Genomic DNA, 7,902 nt, shown 5'->3' on the forward strand with positions numbered 1-7,902 from the left:
CTGGTGAGCGCACGCACCCTATAGCGAAAACCTCTCCAAAAAAAAAAAATCTCTCTCTAAAAAAAAAAAAAAAGACCCTGGCATTTGATAGAAAGTGAACAAACATGGAAGATTTGTTGCTGAGTGAAGCAAGTCAGGCTATGAAACAGAGACACTGGCTGTCTCCACTTAACATATACCGACTCTTTACATTATATGGTAGAGACTAAAAGGCTGGAGGACATAAAAGCATTGAAAATTGTTATGGACACAGGACAAAGTGGAAGGAGAGTGGGAGGGGGAAGAGTACAGGAAGGGAAATTTGGGGAAAAAAATGGAAGTAAGACATTTGTGGGACACAGATATGGTTCGTTGCCTGTTGATGTTGTGTATAGTATTCTCAACTCACCTGATGTGTGGCATATATGATGTTGAGTAAAATTTCTTTATGATCTAAATGATGTACAGTGATGGAATGTATAAATGATAATAAAAGTTTTAAAAAAAATTTTGAGAGTTCTTGCTACAGGGCACATGCACTTACCAGAAAGACAGAGAGAGAAAGAGAGAAAGAGAGACAGAAAGCAAGAAATCACCCCCCAGACGGGATGGCCACGCCACAATCCCTTCTCCTCCATTCTCCTCTCGGGATCTTGGGCATGCATGCACACGCACTTGGCATGAGTTTAAGCCACCGGGTCGGGACTTGGAACACGGTTGACTACATGGGAGTCCAGCAACATAGCCATTACACCAACTGCTGTCCCCATAATGATAAAATGTTTAAGTGTGCAAAAAGCAAAAAAATATTAAATGAAACTGTTAAAATACTAGAAAAATCTACTATGAAAAATTATAAACAAAAAGCAAACGTAGATAGCATGTGTGATCAGTGTAAACAGTGGTGGTTATAAGGGTGAATTTTGAATGGGATGTCCTGGGTTCAGATCCTGGCTCTTCTCCTTACCTGTAAGCTGTGTGACCTTGGGCAAGTTACTTACCCTCTCTGTGCTTTAGTCTCCTGCTTTGTAAGTGAGAATAATAATAGCCTCTACATGATTGGGGTATTATTTCCAGTGGCTGCTGTAACAGGTTACCATAAATTTAGCAGCTTAAAACAACACAAATTTATCATCTATCAGTTCTACAGAAGTCTCACATGCGTCCACAGAACTATATTTCTTCTAGAGGCTTCTGGGGAGAATCTGTTTCCTTAGCTTTCTACTAGCTGCTGAAAACTGACTATATTGGGACCAGCAGATGGCATAATGGTTACATCGTTGGAATCCCACGTAGTCCTAGTTTCAAACCCGGTGGATTAAAACTCACACTGGGCATGTGTGCATGGAGGAGAAGGGATTGTCATGTGGCCATCCCCCTTGGGGGAGGCGATGATTTCTCGTTTTCTATCTCTGTCTCTCTCCATCTGTCCAACGAGTGCACGCACCCTATAGTGAAAATCTCTCAAGAAAAACAAAACAAAACTGACTATCCAGACTGCCTCTTCCTCCCCCTTCAAAGTCAACATCATGAATCTTCTCTTTGCTCTGATCTCCTGCCTCCCTGTTATAAGAATCATATGATCACATTAGGTCCATCTATACAATAGAAGATAATTTCCCCATCTAAAGAAACATAATTTAATCCCATCTACAAAATTTCCTTCCCTGTCTTTGGGGAGGACTTTTTTTTTTTTTTTTTTTTGAGGGAGAGGTTTTTCGCTATAGGGTATGTGCGCTCGCCAGACAGACAGAGAGAGACATAGAGACAGAAAGCGAGAAATCACCCCCCAGGGGGGATGGTCACACCGCAATCCCTTCTCCTCCATTCTCCTCTCAGGATCTTGGGCATGCACGCACATGCGCCCGGCGTGAGTTTTAAGCCACCGGGTCCAGGACACAAACCATGGTCGACTACGTGGGAGTCCAACGACATAGCCATTACGCTAACTGCTGTAATGCAACCATTATGAGAATTAAATACATTGAGCACTTACAAGTGTATCTGGCACATAGACAATCATTAATTATTAACTATTAATATTATGATTATCATGATCATTATTTACATGATATTCTTAAAGCAATTCCTAAAATATTGAACCAGTCAGAATAAACATTGCAGCCTGTTGTGGTTTGTAACTGAAGGAGTGTACATGGAATCTTCCTTAGAAGAAATCTTAGGGACCAGCAGATGGCATAATGATTAAGTCACTGGACTCCCACACGGCCGACCACGGTTCAAATCCCTGACCTGGTGGCTTCAAATTCATGCTGGGCGCATATGCATGCATGCCCAAAATCCCAAGAGCAGAATGGAGAAGAAGGGACTGTGGCATGGTCATCCTCCCAGGGGGTGATTTTTTTGTTTTCTCTCTCTCTCTCTCTCTCTCTCTCTCTCTCTCTTTCTCTCTCTCTTTCTGGTGAGTACACACACCCTATAGCAAAAAAAACGCTCAAAAAAAAAAAAAAAAAAAGAAGAAGAAGAGGAAATCTTTTGTGTGTCTTTTGTCTCTGACTTCATCTCTTTCTCTATCCTGCTGGCTAGACACTAGGTACAATGGTCAAAGCCAGGACTACCATCTTGTACTGTGAGGTGACCAGGGAGGCCACTCATGGCCCTCTGAGAGCTTGACAGGGTAGAGCCCCCACCCAGCCATGGCTTGCCCATTCTCAGCCTGTCATAAGAGACAAAAATAAATTTATATTGTGCTTAAGCTTTTGTTCTCTGGGGCCTGGGTCACTCATAACAGACTATAATCCTACTGATACTTTAACTTTAATCTGTTTCTTATAAATCATAAAAGATGTCAAATAATGGAGAAGCCATGAAATGAAATAAGAAAAGAGCCTCTGTCTGGAATCTCGAAGGGCTTTGTTACTCCCTCTTCAATATAGGAGACCCATGGGGGGCCAGTGCAATCCTTCCAGCTGCTCCCAACTGGGGTTTCTACTATTTCTTGCTTTTCTTATCATTTTTTAAGTGTCACGATCCCTGATGCGGCAAAGATGATACAAAAAGAGGATTGAACTCCGGCTATAAAGCCAAGTGTGAAGGGCGGGATGGGTTCGGGTAGAGAGCACCACCTGACCACTTGGACTCCGTGGGGTCTTCCTTTGGTTCAGTTCACCAGCTTTCACTTTCGAGCCCCCCCCTCATTCTCCTCGTATCTCTCTGCAGACCCAGTCTCAGAGCATCCTGGTCTGTCCTTGAGACCCTGCCATGAGTGACTCATGCCCAAATCCTCTACCCAAGAAACAATTCGCAAGTGCCAGTCTGGACTCCCGGGGGTACCAGGGCTCAAGGCACAGGATCCCAGTGAAGTAGAGCAGAGAACGACCAACCTCGGAGCTGAGGGGCTGGGACGGCCAAAGACCTGGAGTAATCGTTATTTTTTTTTAATTAGTCTTTATTTTTCAGAGCAGTTTGGGGCTTAAAGAAAAATTGAGCAGAAAGTACAGAGAGTTTCCATCTGCTCCTCTGCCTGCCCGGTTCACATCCTGCAACGTGTGGTACTTTTGTTACCTTTGAGGAGCCAAGAGGGATCCATGATTATTAATTAAGGTTCATTGTTTCCATTAGGGTTCATTCTTCTAAATTTTTTTTGTTTGTTTATGTATTAGTTCTATGAGAGAGAGAGAGAGAGAGACATAGAGAAACAGCCAGACAGAAAGGCTGTCACCTCCAACAAGGTCTTCCATCACAATCCACCCCCAGCCCGAGTCAGTCCAGATCATAGGCATACACACATGCACCCAGCATGCTTAAAGAGGTCCCAGGATGTGAACCCAGGACCCTTCTCTGGGGGTCCAGTTTCATTACTGCTGTACTACCACCTGGCCCTAGAGTTTGTCTTGAAATTCTGTGGGGTTTGTCATGTAGTGGTAGAAATCCACTATCTCAGTGTCATACAAAATAGTTCACTACCCTCTAAAGCGCCACGTCCTACCTGTTGGTCCCTCCCTCCCCAAGCCCCTGGCAACCTCTGGTCTTCCCCCATCACTGTGGTGTTCCCTCTTAGAAGCCTGTCCTTCTGAGCATAAGTGAAGAGGACGTGGAAAGCTGTAACCACATCTGCTCCGGATCATGCATTCCATGTATGCCACACGAGTGTGTGAGAGGTACACGGAGAGACAGAGAAGGACCCAGTTCTGCTCATCTCCCTACATTAATCACCATCCTCAGACCCCACTCCCAGGTACCACGATATGATGGAAAGACAGAGACAATGTCATCAATTACTTTCACCCTGAGACCCAGACCAAGAAAATCTCTTGGGGGGATTCTCGTGCTTAACATTTTAATTACATTCCTATTTCCCATGGATTTCCCAATAGAATTCTTGGTGTAATTTATAGGGATTTTATTTTTTTTATAAGAGAAAATATGACTTTGGTGAGATGCTGGTCGTGGTGACGCTCCCCCCCACCATGGGCTCCACCATGCACACAGCGCTAGACCCACTCCAGATAGGAAGGAGAGAGCCGCTTTCAATATAAATGGAAAACACTCCAGACTCTGCTGCGCGTGGATAACGACAGCAGCTTGCAAGTGGGCAGGACTTGGCGGAGAGGCCCCGTCGCAAATCCGCTGCCACACCAACACGCTCCGACGAAGTGCCTGTGAAATCTGCCTTCAGTCACCAATTTCACACTCCAGGGACAGAGCTGTGAACAGCTCAGAACACATAACTCTCATTTTAATAACAGCCTCCTTAACCTTCAGACACCCTTTGATGGCATTTTTCGCCACCTTTCAAAAATTAAAATGCTCGCTTTCTTTAAGGTTAAATACCAGGTTTGCTTTTGCTTAATCATCTCTTTAATTTCATCACTCTACAAATAGCAGAGATTTTATTTTGTCTTTCGATAGTTTGCAATGCTCTCCCTGGCTGGCTTGCATTTTTAAAAATCAAAATGAATCGTTCACATATTCTGCCTTCATTACTCCCTCTCCTGCAGCTTTCTAAATAATGGAGGTACTTTGGATGTTTCTGTGATGAGCACGGAATGCATCTGAAATGCCCTGCTAAAATATGTTTTTCATCTCCCTTCTCATCATAAAATGAGTTTTCTTCTCTGGGTTTCTACAGACCTGAAAAATACTATTCTCTTCTAGAATAGGTTATAAGACATGGTCCCTTAGAAAAGAGAAGAGGATGAGTCTGAATTAACTGAACCAATGAGACTGATAGATGGGCAGACAGCATTTCAAAGAGGGAAATTTGTAAGAATATTGGTGGCTGGATCTGTAAACCCCGAACGGGTCTGTACTGGGAATTCGGATTGGATGGCTCCTGTTATCAGCTGACTTGTTTGCACTTCCTCACCAGTAACTCGCCCAAACGAGACAACTACTCAGATCAGAAAATACTGTGATAGGGTAATTCAGAAGATAGGTAAAAAACGATACCGCCTTGTTTCTCATCTAAACCGGTTCACTAGAATTCTTTTAATAAGCCATGGTTCACGTTGTACTTTCTAAAATGAGTTTTTGACATCAGGAAATTCATAAAGTTCATCCTACATTTTAATTGCTGGTATAATTTTCTTCAGGCCTTTGAGACTCTGGGGGAGAATTCATTTCTTGCTTCTACGGCTGTCACACTACTTGGCAAGTGGCCAGATCACTCCTATCTCTGTCTCTGTGGTCACCTTCCCCATCTCTGCTAAGCACTGTCTAATCTCCCTCCATCTCCCTCTTAAGGATGCTTGGGAGAGCATTTATGGCCCACCTGAATAATCCAGAATAAATTCTCCTTCCCCAGGTCCCTAACTTATTCACATCTTTGCCATATAAGGTAATGGTCACGCTTCCTAATAGTCATAGGCTCTGGGAATTAGAGGGTAGACATACTTTGGGAGAGGCACCATTTGGCTCACAATGAAGTCCTTAACCTTTCCCTCATTTATGACGGCAAAGAGGGATGGACCAGGGGTATCATGTTAGTTTTGTGTTTATGGCTATCACTAATGACCACATACGTAGCAGCCCTGCTTTTTCTTGGTATTTCCCTCTGCCTTGTTTCAGTTCCCCTGTCTGCCCATCAGTGGTGTCTAGCTGGATTTGGATGCCCACACCTCCACTGAGGTATATTCCTCACTGAGGTATATTCACTCTTCACTGACTATTGCAAACTCCATCCCAGCCTAATGGTCTTCTCAGCCAAACCTCCACCCCTGATCAATTCTCTTTGCTGTGGATTTCATTAAAACAGAAGTATTTTCCAGCATGTCCTGTGACTCTCAGACCAGGGAAAAAAGACAATAGAATGCACTGATCAGCCAGGTTTGGATCAGGAGAATACACCCAGAACTGGAAGCTAATGGGCCCAGTTCTTCCACACAGAGTGAAAAGAGAATGGGAGAAAGCATCAAAGACGGCATCAGGACTGGGTATCCAGGAGAACAAGGACCCGGTACTGGGCAGACAGAGCAACAGTCGTCCCCATAACAAGTTTGTGAGCAAACAAGGCAGGAAAGAAACTCATGTACCAGGAGTCTTCACACTGTCCATGGAAAATGCATATTATAAAAAACGATGTGTGGATTTCAAAAATGTTTGCACCATAATAAACTCATACTTTAATTCCACTTTCCTATGAACTCGTTTGAAGTCCCCTCACAGAGTGTTTGGCATACTACAGGAAATAAGAGGTTGGAAACGGAGGCCAAGAAAAAAAAATGCATTAATGAGAAAGGTAATAGGACTGGGTATTTGGAGGCATTTGTTATTATGTTTTGGTCAAGAGAAGAATCATAAAATGTGTGACATGAAAATCCTTTGCAAGGAAGGAAAATGCTTTGTAAAGTGGGACATAGTAAGCAAACTAAGGGCAACGTGGAAATTATTGCCAAAGACGGAAGCCTCTGTATCTTGATGTCCCTCTGGATCTCTGGTTTCTATAGAAAGCTTAGGTGTCTTTCTATTTCAGTTTACCTGTTTTAAATATTGTGCTTCCAGTCTGAAGCCTTACTTAGTTCTTTAAGAATGCACATGTTTGTGCAATGGGGATCACCAGCTCCATTTGCTCTGAAGCTAAAGTGCTCTCTAAATCTTTTATCTGATTTAGGGCTTTGGGGAGATGTTTGCTCTCATCTCCTGTTAAATAAAAACTATTAATCACTGGGAGAAACTGGCTATAAAGAATAACCTTCTTGGGTAGTTTGCGACAAAACCGTCCTAACCTCTGACCATAAGAATGGACCTTGGGACCAGCAGATGGTATAATGGTTATATCACTGGACTCCTACAAAGTCAACCACAGTTCAAGTCCCAGACCCAGTATCTTAAAACTCATGCTGGGCACGTGTGCATGCATGCCCAAAATCCTGAGAGGAGAATGGAGGAGAAGGGATTGTGGCATGGCTATTACCCCTGGGGGGTGATTTCTCATTTTTCTCTCTGTCTTTCTTTGTCTCTCCAGTGAGTGCATGTGCCCTCACTTAGCAAAATTTCTCTTAAAAAAAAATAAATAAGAATAGACCAAAAAAGAACAGAAGGGTTAAGAATCCGAAAAATCCACTGTGGCTGCAGAAATCAAACATCTCTACTCTTTTATTTTCTATCCCGCTCTACAATTTGAGAAGTGTTTTTATAACCTCATCTCTTTCTACACCCTGTACCCAGACACACTGGCATCATTTCTGGTCCTTCAAATCTCCAGACCTGTTCATCCTCTGAGTCTTTGCACTTGCCCTTCCCTCTGCCAAGCACACTGTTTCCTTGGATTTCCTCATGGAGATCTGTTCTCATCCTTCAGGATTCAGCTACAAGTCACTTCCTCTGAGAGGCCCTCCCATACCACCCAAAAGGAGACAGTAGCCTCAACCCCCATCATTCTTTATCCCATCACTCATCTGTTTCCTTTACTGCATTCTTCACAGTCAGAAATTATATTTATGTGTTCATTGTCTATCCCCC

Source organism: Tupaia chinensis, unplaced genomic scaffold (genome assembly GCF_000334495.1).
Source record: "Tupaia chinensis unplaced genomic scaffold, TupChi_1.0 Scaffold000602_1, whole genome shotgun sequence".
In the NCBI taxonomy this organism is placed as follows: Eukaryota; Metazoa; Chordata; class Mammalia; order Scandentia; family Tupaiidae; genus Tupaia; species Tupaia belangeri.